The following is a 12,880-nucleotide window of genomic DNA, read 5'->3' on the forward strand; positions in this document are numbered from 1 at the left end:
TGTTTTTTTTACAAATTGAGCTTGAACTTAAATAAGTTTCCAAAAATAGAAAAAAAAACTACATTAAGTCATTGATTAGGGAAGAGGCTGCCCAGGGTGTTTACTCCTGTACCGTAACTCCACTGCCAACATCCAATGTCTTGTCCTCTAATTATTATACTAAGAGGTAAAGCTGCACCCTAATTGTTTCATCATATATAATGATAACATGATGAGCCTAATTTCAAATGTTGTCATTCAATAGACAGACTACAGAGATGTGGAAGCCTTATTTGAATCTGCCCTTCTATGATTTGAATGAGGAAATACCTACAAGCATTTTTTGTTTGTTTTATTTGGGTTTATTTTTGGCTGGTTACTCAGGCTTGCTGTTAATAAATGATCTATTGTGATAAAGTTCTTCAGAAGATTAAACCATGGTTAAGAAAGATGTGTGTGTGTACTGTGTATAAAACAGGTTAAACTGCACTGATCTGTGGTTAGCACAGTAGTTTATAATAGTTTAACAACACACAGAGGAAAACAGAGGAAGCTTTGAGATGATCAAAATGTTAAAAAGCTCATTTGTGTTGCCTTCAGTTGTCGCCTGCACTAATAGTGTATAACAAGGAAATTATAGGTGATTGGCTGAATTCATTATATTTCAGTAATTTATGGGCCTTCTTTTTGGTAAACTAAGGTTGTTATGGAAACCAATCATGGTCTATTAAATCATGGTTTGCTTTGGACAAGACATGTAATTTGGACATTTAATGCGATTAACTCACTCTGTTCAATCTTTGAGTTTGTGAGGAGAAATTCATAGCTGAAACTTTTACCAGAGGAAAGATTAAGGCAATTTTATTGATATGACATGTTTCATTGCAGATAAATTCAGTGTCCTTTTCATTGAAAAGGAATTCAGAAAATTAAAAGAACAACATTTAGGAAAGTGCACCAAAAAAAAGAATTAAAGAAAAAAAAGGGTTCTGTACTTCATTTTTTTCATTTGAGGAAAAATGAATAAAGCAACATTAAAAAATGTCTTGTCTGGGCTGGGCAAAACCTTCATTATGAACTTGGTGGAGGGATGGGACTCAGGCCAGGGAAAAACCCATCCGATTTTGGTGCAGATCCAGATCATTTACGATGAATTTGAATTTTTTTCCTCTGAAGCCTGGCGTATGTTGTTCAACACTGGCATTGGAGGAAGTCTGTGCTCTCAGCCTGTGCTTCTAGTTGGTTCGTCTCTGTGTTTGTCAGCAGAATTAAGCAAAAAGTACTGAACCAAAGTGGAGCCATGGAGCTTGACATCAAAAAAAAAATCATATAATATAATATTTATTTATATTTATGACTTTGTACAAATAAGTACATATTCCTTTGATATGCTTTCATAGCATGACTACATGTCAATAATATATTTACATTTCCATCACTCCCTCAAAGGTGACATTTGCCTGGTAGACAAGCCACAGAGATTTTCATAAATTATGCAAAAGACAAACATAAAATATGTTTATCTGTTCCCTGGATCTGTTAAAAAAAAAAAAAAAAAAATCCTTTTACGGTCTTGTTTTGTATCCATAGATCATGGAAGATTTTCCACTCAGGTTTAGGCTACTAATAGTTGGCATTGTTAAGGAGTAAGAGTCGTCACTTGAGTTTTATGGCCCAGATGTTTTAGTCTTGTTTTGCTTTGCTCAGATTTTCTATCGGAGTTGACCGACAGATCAGTGCCCAGTATAAAACTCAACTTTCTGGTGCTTAGCTAGCTGCTGAATAATTTCATACTCATGAGTTCCAGGATGTAATCCAGTTTTTAACTTCAGGTTTTTCAGTTTTTCCCAGTAATGACTCCAGTTTCCATCTTTGTCTGCTCCATAACCAAACACACGAACCTAGGAAAACAAAAATGATTATATGATAAAACCTGCAAACTATACAAGCAGTGGTGACAGCTGGAATTCACGTCACATTCAGACAAAGCCACCTATCAAGCCAGTTACTGTCAGTCAGTGTGGGTTAAGCCTAAACGGACACAATGCAGATATAACAGGACCAGGACACACTGCCTGTTGGCGATGTTGGCGCTCATGTTAGCAGATGCTCAGCTGATATCTCGCTGCTGCGGTGCATCATCTAGTTTTCTGTCATCGCAGTTTCCAGAAAAAAAAAAAAGGTCTGTTGATGAGTTATATTACATCATACAAGCAACATCAGATAATACTGATAACTTTCACTGTAGTTGCTGACTGTGTGGACACTCACATATAAGCCGCAGCAGTTCAGCGAGGTAGCCGCCACACACTTGCAACGCAGGCAGTGTGTCCTGAGCCTAAGGCCTCATTACTGCAGTGAAGAGGTACATTCGGTAGGGGTTAGAGAAAGGTGTCACCTGCCACAGGGCTCAGTCGATTTATGACAGAACATCCTGATGCCTACATCATCATTTAACATGAATACTGGGCTTCCATAAGAGTGCTCACAACTTTTTGTACATTTCACTATATGTATTAGTGAAGCGGGTAAATTTCTGCCCAGTCTAACAGACTGAAGAAACACAAACCTGGCCAAAAAGTTGAGGAGCACCCAGAGGCCTCATTCAGATGATGCCATCTTCCCCGGACAGCACTGTTTGTTCAAGAGCCTACAACAACCTCTCCCTGACAAGAACCTGTTGTGACCGTGTGAATTATGACTGTTGTTCTTCAGAATTCACATACATGTATGTTGTTACAGCACCAAAAAATCCTCTTGCAATCTACACAGGCGGAATAACTAGAAAGTATACTGTATGTGAATGAATATAAACTTTGTTTAAACTTTTAACAAAGTACTGTTTGTGTGTAAACCTAATCTGACCTTTACCATTGAGGTACTAGTTCAATGAAGATTTTTTTTAATTTTCATCCATATAGGTTGTTCTGGGAGGCTATACAAGCATATTTTGCCATTTATTTTGGAGGAAACTGAGAACACACTAAAAGCCTGCCTAATATGCTGCTAAATGGCCCAAGGTTACTTGCTTTTCATCAATCAGTCATCAATTATTGGCAACAACTTGTCAATCATTAGTATGTTACAGCAACATTAACTTACCTCATCACAAATGTGCAGGGCGAGAACCAAAGCCATGAAGCCAGTGGACGGATACCCGCCCTTTTTTTCCAGCCATGCGACGTGAACGTACTTCATGAAAGCTGGATTGACCACCATCACCTGTCAGAAATCAGAATTAACCTTCAAGCTTATTTTTATGAGCAGCCAATAAAGTTTACATTCAAAAAACTACTCACCAAGTCCTTGTTAGCTCTGATATTTGATTTTACCGGCACGTATGACCTGGAGGAAATAACATGAAATCAAACTAAAGCACAGACAACTCTTAATGAAAATATTTTCTCAAGATGATGATCTATTTGACATAAGCTGCACCAAACTCTGTTTTACATAATGAAATAACTGAAGGACAAGCCAGTCTACGGTTCCTATCGAAGCCAATCTTCAACTCACCCAACAGTAAAGATTATTAGAAGCATCTTATGGCAGCTGAAAAGCGTTGCCTCTCTTCTGTTATGTCTTGAGCAAGGGGGAAATTTCATGGTTTAACAAAGTCAACAAGAGACAGTACAGCCTACATGGAGGACTCACTACCTAATGCACTGGCACAGAGTGTTTGTATTGGATGTAAATTGTGTGCTGCAGGATTCTCTAATGTAAATCTTAATTCTTAACAATCTTAGCAATTGGTGGTCAGTTGTCAGAGACGAGGATGCTCGTGTGTGGTTATAGTCTGAAAGCCTTCAGATCCTTTCAGAGCCGACACCTATAGATAACCAGAGAATGTGTTAAAATGCACCGTAGTAACCTGGTTACTGTAAATCTGTTTAAACATTCCATCAGCTCAGTAATCAGACTTCTCTCCCCTATCCCTGACCTTATTTTGAGAGCAGGTTGTGTTTACTTTGACTGCAGTCATGACAGAAGACATCGTCTTTTTCCCCAGAGTTGAACAAATAGTCAAATGGTCTGCATGGAGACAGATTTATTTCAAATACAAAGACACTTTGGTCTGTGTGATGAGCTCTCATTTTATCCAGCAGCTCTGTTGTTGCTTTTTCTGTCTGCAGTCTGAACATGCATGCTTATAAAAAAAACTGGTTACCTGTAGTGAAGAAATCCGTAATCTCCTGGGGAAGTCTAGCAAGGGAAATCAGATTTCTCTAATACTCTACCCCTGTTACAGACACCACTAGTTTTCTCATTTACATGACATTTAAGAAATAATCTTGCAGGAAAAAGCAGACTGACAGCCAGTTGCTTAAGTGCATGTAAATGCTCCAATAGCCTGCTTAGCTGGAATTGTAATTTTACATCTTAACACTTGTTCTCTGTGCACAGGTTGAGCCCTTTAACCTGGACTCCCCAGGCACCCAGGGTTCCAAGAAAAACTTGCAAAAAGGTTTCTTTTAATTAATAAAGGCCCAATAAGCTGTGGGCCAGCAGTCACCCAGGCCTAGCTAAGGAAAGACACTCATTAATGCAATGGTTATGGGCACAGAAGAAGAAACTAGGAATGCCTGGGAATATATGCAAGGAGAGTAATTTTCCTTGAAATGAAGAGGCTGCCATGTTTGGAGATAATTTTGTCCTCCTTTAGAGAGGTAGTCCAAAGCTGCACACCTTCCTGCCACAACAGCCAGACTGACATTCCTCAGTGCGTTACCTTTGCTTGCAGAGGTGAGGCTGCAGAGGCTTAACAATCTACCAACTTAACAATAGGAATAAAGTAGCACCAAGGGAAAATTAAGGAGCTGCTGTAGTGTTAGGTTTCCATGGTATCCAAGGTATTCAGAGACACCTCTCAGCAGAAAATGCCCCACAAACACAAAAGAAAGAGAAAAAAAAAAAAAGAGCCAGTGGGGGATATTACAATTAGACATAAAGTTGTAATCAGAAATATTCAACCCCCTCACCTCAAAAGACAGAATGATGTGGATGAAGGATAATGGCAATAAATGACAAAAAACCTCATTAAACAACAAAAAATATGTATTGATACATATTTGAGTTATTTTGACAACAGAGGTTGACTGAACTCAGATGAAATGAAGTTCAGATGAAAAATGTAACTAATTAACACATGTGCATGTGCAGTATTATTCAACCCCTAGCTTCAGTACTTTGTGGAGCATCCTTTAGCTTATATAACTTCTAACAAATGTTTTCGGTAAGTGCTGACAAGCTTCTTACACCTGTCCATCAGAATCTTTGCCCATTCTTCACGTGCAAAAGCCTCAAGCTCAGTGATGTTTGATGGCTTCCGTGCTGCAACTGCCTTCTTTAAATCCCACCAAAAATTTCAATTGGATTTAAATCTGGTGACTAAGAAAGACACTCCAGGACGTTCCAGGTTCTTTTTCTCAACCAAACTTTGGTTGACTTGGAGGCGTGCTTGGGATCATTGTATTGCTGGAAAGTCCAATGATCACCAAGGTTTAATTTGTCAACAGAAGGCATCACATTCCTCTTTAAAATGGCCTGGTATTTCTGGGAATCCATGATGCCAGGTACACAATCAAGATTGCCAGTTCCAGAAAAACAGCCCCACATCATCAACGACCTACCTCCATGCTTGACCGTGGGGATGGGATTCTTCTGGTCATAAGCCTGGCCTTTCGCACGCCAGACATATCGCTGGTTCCAGTTTGGTTTCATCAGTCCATAGAACTGTCTCCCAAAACTCTGTGGTCTTATCCAAATTCCTCCTGGCATATTTTAGTCGACTTTTGATGTTCCTTGTGGTCAAGAGCGGAGTATGTCTTGGAGTCTGGCCATGAAGTCCTTTTTTATTCAGTGTGTAGCAGGATGAGCATTGTGGCCCTGTGTCAATTTGAAGGAGATGGCGCCTAATTGCCTGTCTCCCTCTGGCCAATGGCAGCAGGGAGAGGGGGGTATAAAAGCCGGTAGGTGTCACCGGATTTCTCTCTTGCTTGTGGAGGCCGAGGGCACGTAACTTCCTATTGCCTCATCCCTGTCCTTCTTCTGTCGGGGTTTGCAGGGCCGGATTGGGTTCCGTGGGTCTGTGAGCTGCGCATGATTACTGTCGGTCGCCGCCGCAGAAACTGCAGTCTTGGTTCCTTCCCCTCTCCTGCGTGTGTGGACAGAGGCAGCTGGACTGGTAACGGCTTCACTGGGGGGGAACGACTGTATCGGCTACTTTCACTGCCCGCTTGACCACTGCTGCTTTGCCTACGGGAGGTCGTTTGCCTACAGGAAATTGTTTTGCCTACAGGAAATTGCTTTGCTTATAGAGAAATACACTGATTTTAGGGGATTGCCCTCTCTGGGAATTACCGTACTTTGGGGACTAATTTGATTCTGCCGCACAGCTTGACCTGTTGGAGCCGAGCACTGGCGCTCCGTTTCGGACTGCCTTGCCTCACGGAGGGTTGTCGGCACCCGCGGCATTGGTCGCTTCAGCCTGGCGGCCTCTTTAACAACTCTTTAAGTCCTGTGTTTTACTGTGTGTGTGTGTGTGTGTGCTAGATGTTAATTGGGGAGGGGAAATTTATGTTTATATTTTGTGGTGTGCGTTCACTGGCCTTGTGAGTGTCCGCATGCAATTAAATGTTGAGTTGTTTTTGTTTTGTGGGAATTTAAGTTGATTGCAACTTGCAATTAATAATTTTGGTTAAAAGTGTGTGTGTGTGTGTGTGTGGTTACTTTTGAGCATGTTGCAGATAATGGTTATTTGTCAAAGTATGATTTAGTTTTTGTATTGATTTATTTATCTAGTTTAGTTAACTTTTTTTGTATAGTTAGGTTTGATTTTGGTTTTTATATATTGTGGTTTTTTACTCTTTTGATTGTGTTTGTCCTTTCAGGGGTTGAGACTACGGTGGTGGACGTGGTGTCCTCGGTGGCAGTGTCTCCTTTGTGTGTTGTGTGTGTGCTTTCACCCCAGGTTGATCTTCACCAGTGTGTGCGTGTGTGTCACAAGTGTTTGGGGTGACTTTCCCGGGACCCTCTTTACTTCTTGGACCCATCTCCCTACTGGTAGACCTCCACCCTGACTGGTCCCCCTTATTTCCCTGGTAACATCAGTGTGGATGTTATGGATTTCCTTTTATTATTCAATATGTTTAATAAAGTGATTTTTGTAACTTGACCTCGTCTCTGCCCCGTTGTATGACGGATCTGCGTGCTTTTAAGATTATGATAGTTCCCTGGGTGAAATTCCCAGGGTGGCGTTGTCTGGCAACACTAAGCTAAGGTTAAAGTGAATTAATTGGCTAACCTCTAACCCCGGTCGCCACAATCTGGCGTTGTTGGCAGGATTACAACGTGAGAGCAGAGACGTGTGTTTTGTTTTCTCTGTATTTTACTTTGGTTTATATTGTTTTATGTGTGAGTGTTTGACTCGTTTGTTTTTTTGTTTCTCAAGGCAAAGCAGCAGTTGGTTTCGTGGACTCAGGAAGAACTCCAGAGAGGAGTTGTTTCCTTGTTTTTCTACCCTGTGACCCCCCCCCCCCCCCCCCCCCCCCTTTTTTTTTTAAGGTAGGGCAACTCTAACTGGTTTAAAGTTATGGAGGTAGAATTGCAGGAGTTGAGGGAATTAGTAACACAATTGAGGGCAGATAATGAGAGGCTGCGACAGGACCGGGGTGTGGCTGTGTCTGGCCCTAATGCTGTGCCCTCCACTTCTGTGCCAAACACTACCTCTTCTATTGCCAGTGCTCCTGCAACGGAGCGGCTGATTTTTGTGCCCCGAGACAGAAAGTGTCCTATGTTTAGGGGAAGATCAGGCATAGGGTTAACTGAGTGGCTGGAAGAGGTGCAAGTCTGCATGAGAGCACGCCATTTGTCTACAACTGATCAGGCATTTTTTATGTTTGATCACTTGGAGGGGGAAGCACGTCAAGAGATTAAGTACAGGTCGAGTGCAGAACGTGAGGACCCAGTTAGCATAATTGTTATATTACAGGAGCTTTATGGGTGTTCAGAGTCATATGTAGCTCTCCAAGAGGCCTTTTTTTCCCGACGCCAGCAAGAAGGAGAGACCCTGCAAGAGTTTTCCCTTGCATTGATGGGCCTCCTGACAGCTGTTAAGCAGCGTGCGCCCAGTGACATGCCAGACACAGAAGTTTTGCTGCGTGATCAGTTTGTGGAGCATGTCCTGGACAGCGCTCTTCGTCGTGAGTTGAAACAGCTTGTGCGAAGGCAGCCTACTATGACCTTACTGGAGGTCAGGGCTGAGGCAATTAGATGGGAGCGTGAGGGATTGCCAGGGAGTGTTAGGGGCAGCAGTCACTCTGTCCCTTCAATTTTTGGTGCTCAGTGTGGGGTCTGTGGGGATCGTCAGGAAGGGGTTAACTCACCTCAAGAGTCTGACATGAGGGAGATGAGGGAAATGCTAAAATTGCAACAAGAGCAGCTGAACCAGCTGACTCAAAGCATTTCCCAGTTACAGGACTCCCATCAGCGGAGCCGTACGGTTCCCTGTGGCCCCATTATATGTAGGCGTTGTCAGCAGCCCGGCCACATCGCTAGGGAATGCAATGGGGTACGTGTTTCATCCTGCACTCAGCCTCCTGTGCTGGCCTCTCAACCAAGTAGGTTGTCCCATCCCGCTCAGGTGTCGGAAAACTCACGCCCGCCGAACTGTTGAGCCACGGGCAGCCACTGGCTCAGAGGGTGTTTCAGGTGAGGTGGAAGCTTCAAAGCTTATGTCATCTTGCCCACACTTAGAGGTGCTCATGGGTGGAGTTAAAGTCCCTTGTTTGGTGGACACTGGGTCCATGGTGTCTACTATCACTGAGAGCTTTTTCCGCCAGCATTTTGAGCCATGGGGTCAAGAGAGGCTTAAATCTTGTCATTGGTTGCAGCTCAGAGCAGCTAATGGGTTGGGTATCCCCTATATTGGCTACCTGGAGCTGGACCTTGAGCTCTGTGGTAAGCTAATGCCTGGATGTGGGGTATTGGTGGTTAAGGACCCCCCTGGTGGCGTGGTGTTTCAGGTCCCTGGTGTTTTGGGGATGAACGTAATCCATAGATGTTACAGGGAGCTCTTTGGACAGCATGGTTTAGCTCTGTTTGACTTACCTGAGGTATGTGACTCACCTGGATGTGTTGTGCAAGCACTGCAAAAGTGTCATCAGGCTAGTTTACAGGCCCCCCAGGGCACAACAGGTAAAGTTAAGGTTCGGGGCCAAAGGGTTTGTCGTATCCCAGGTGGGGTAATGAAGATCATTGCGACTACATGTTCAGAGCAGTACTCTCAAGGCACTGTGTTGTTTGAGCCCCTGGATTCTGGTCTGCCTGCTGGGCTGCTTGCATCCCCTGCCTTGGTGCGAGTGGTAAGAGGCACAGCCTACATCCCTATCGTGAATGTAGGCTTCACAGATGCACTGCTCCACCCCCACACAGTTGTTGGTACTCTGGATGAGGTCTGCATGGTTAGTTTGCCAGCTGGGGTCACTGAAGTGCCGCCAGTGGTGGCCACAGTGATCTCTCAGATTGTTTCTGACCCTGTGCAGAATGAGATTGAGGCTCTGGATTTGTCTCCATTACCTGCTGAGCAGCGAGATAAGGTGAGGTCTTTTCTCACACAGTACCACTCTGTCTTTTCTGCTCATGATGGAGACCTGGGTTGTACTGATCTGATAGCCCATGAGATCCCTCTCTTAGACGACGTCCCACTGAGGCAACGCTACAGGCGAATTCCTCCGTCTGAGTGTGAGGCAGTCAAAGACCATATTAATCAGCTACTGAGGGCTCAGGTAATCAGGGAGAGTAGCAGTCCTTACGCCTCACCCATAGTACTAGTTAAAAAGAAGGACGGTAGCCTGCGCATGTGTGTCGACTACAGGTTGCTCAACAGCAAAACCAGGAAGGATGCCTTCCCATTGCCCCGCATTGATGAGTCCTTGGATGCGCTGACGGGGGCTCGCTGGTTTTCAACCATGGACCTTGCCAGTGGTTACAACCAGGTCCCCGTCGCTGAGTCTGATCGCCCCAAGACAGCCTTTTGTACACCATTGGGCCTTTTTGAGTGGAACCGGATGCCCTTTGGGCTTTGTAATGCCCCCAGCACCTTTCAGAGGTTGATGCAGCGGATATTTGGTGATCAACAGTGCCAATCTGTGCTGCTATACTTAGATGATATTGTGGTTTTCTCCTCTACCTTTGAGCAACATCTGGAGAGGTTGGAAACGGTGCTGGGACAGCTGAAGCAAGAAGGGCTGAAGGTGAAACTCAATAAGTGTGCCTTCTTCCAGCAGGAAGTGCGCTACTTGGGACATGTGATTTCAGACAAGGGTGTCTCTACAGACCCTAGTAAGACTGGGGTGGTGTCCAACTGGCCGCCCCCCACAACTGTGTCAGAGTTACGTTCCTTCCTCGGTTTTGCCAGTTACTACCGCCGCTTTGTTGAAGGTTTTGCCAAACTCGCAGCTCCCCTGCATAAGTTAGTTGCAGAGCTGGTAGGCCCAAAATCTAAACGTGCAGACCAAACAGTCTCTGCTCACTGGACAGAGGAACGCCATGGGAGGTTTGAGGCACTAAAAACTAGGCTCACCACTGCACCTGTGTTGGCTTATGCTGACTTTTCCCTCCCGTTTATTCTGGAAGTGGATGCAAGTTATGGTGGTCTTGGAGCTGTGTTGTCTCAAGAGCAGGACGGTAAGGTTAGGCCTATAGCCTATGCCAGCCGCGGTCTGAGGCCTACCGAGCGCAACATGCGTAATTATAGTTCTATGAAGTTGGAGTTCCTGGCCCTTAAGTGGGCGATGACAGAAAAGTTCAGGGAGTATCTGTTGGGCCACAAATGTGTTGTCTATACTGACAACAACCCACTGAGCCACCTTTCATCTGCCAAGCCACAGAGCAACGCTGGGCGGCACAACTCGCCCCCTTCGACTTTGAGATAAAGCTCAGGTCGAAGTAATAAGAATGCTGATGCCCTCTCCCGTCAGTATCCGTCTGGGCCACCAGACATGGAGGCCATGGTTCATGGCACGTTGCTTCCTAAACCTTTGCAGCAAGCCCTGCAGTCACGACACACCGAGGCGACACAAGCTGTTGTTGCAGCTTTGCCTCATCGCCCCCCGCCCAGTCTTGGTGTGCTCCAGCAAAATGACCCAATCATCAGGGAAGTCCTTCAGTTTTGGGGGCGTAAGTGGCGTCCTGACAAGGAGGAGCGGAAGAAGGTGTCTCAACCAGCATTGGCATTGCTTCGGCAGTGGGACTGACTGGTTGAGAAAAGTGGGGTTTTGTACCGCCAGGTCTTCGGGCCTGATGGAGCTGAGCCAGTGTTTCAGCTATTGTTGCCGGCTGCCTTAAAGGCAGAGGTGCTGACAGAGGTCCATCAGGGTCATGGTCATCAAGGGGTCAAGAGGACCCTGGAGCTCCTGCGGCAGCGGTGCTATTGGCCAGGTATGTCTGCAGAGGTTGCACAGTGGTGCCAGGCATGTGAAAGGTGCCAGGTAGCCAAGGATAACCGGCCGATGGCTCGTAGCTTTATGGGACACTTGTTGGCCTCCCGACCTAATGAGATCCTTACTATGGACTTCTCAGTCCTGGAACCCAGCCGTAATGGGCTGGAAAATGTCCTGGTGATGACTGATGTATTCAGTAAATATACACTGGCCATTCCTACTCGTGACCAACGAGCCACCACAGTGGCGCAAGTTTTGGTTGCAGAGTGGTTTTCTAAGTTTGGTGTCCCTGCCCGGATACATTCTGACCAGGGCCGAAGTTTTGAGAGCTCTCTGATTCGGCAGCTCTGTGGCCTTTATAGCATGGAAAAGTCTCGCACAACCCTATACCATCCACAGGGGAATGGACAATGTGAGCGTTTTAATAGGACGCTTCACAACTTGCTGCGCACACTGCCTGCATCGCGGAAGCGTGATTGGAGCTTTTGCCTGCCCCAGGTCCTGTATTGTTACAATACAACCCCTCATCAGACGACTGGTGAGTCTCCATTCATGTTGATGTTTGGCCAAGAACCTAGACTTCCAGTTGATTTTCTTCTGGGCCGAGTCCAGGATCCTGTTGCTGGTGATGTCCATGAATGGGTTCAGGAGCATCAAACCCGACTGCAGATAGCCTTTGAGGGGGCTTGGGAAAGGTTGAATGCTGCAGCAGAGTGCTGGAAGAAAACCCATGATCAGCAGGTCAGGGATGTTCCTCTGAAGGAGGGTGAGTTGGTCTGGTTGCGAGACTGCAGTGTTAGGGGGCGCCATAAGATCCAAGATCTGTGGGCCTCAGTTGTGTATCAAGTATTGAAGGCGCCACAGGGAGGAGGGTCAGTTTACACCATTGCCCCTAGGGATGACCACACTAAGGTCCGGCATGTCCATCGTACCCTGTTGAAGGCCGTGGTTGGAGCTGAACCCCCAGTTGGTGCCTCTGCTCCTTTTCCATCTCCTCCCGACCATTCACAGCCAGAGGATGAGCCATCAGGTGATGATGATTTGTTCGTCTTGTGGCCTGAGGCCCCTCTCACTACCCCTCATCGAGCAGCCGCAGTGGCCCAAACAACCCCCCGGGTGTTGGTTCCACAACCTAGTTCAGTCTTGGTGCAGAGTCCTGATCCAATGGATCCTACTCCCATGATGGTGGAAGCTCCCCCTGATCTTGATGGTGGGGTAGTGACAGTACGACGGACTACACGGTTGACTGCTGGTCACCACTCTAATGTCCACCACCTCCCACGGCCTGCGGGGGAATCAGCAGAGGCCATTGTACATCTCCCTGGCTCTGTGTCTAATGCAGTTGCCGCTCTGTTTCGTCCTTGGGATTAGCAGACTTGGGTCTGCTTAATTCATCGTCGGGACGACGCTGTAAAAAGAGGGGGGTAGATTGTAGCAGGATGAGCATTGTGGCCCTGTGT

This window comes from Trachinotus anak, unplaced genomic scaffold (genome assembly GCF_046630095.1).
Source record: "Trachinotus anak isolate AG129_WGS33_773 ecotype Australia unplaced genomic scaffold, CSIRO_AGI_Tana_v1 ptg000016l, whole genome shotgun sequence".
Classification (NCBI taxonomy): domain Eukaryota; kingdom Metazoa; phylum Chordata; class Actinopteri; order Carangiformes; family Carangidae; genus Trachinotus; species Trachinotus anak.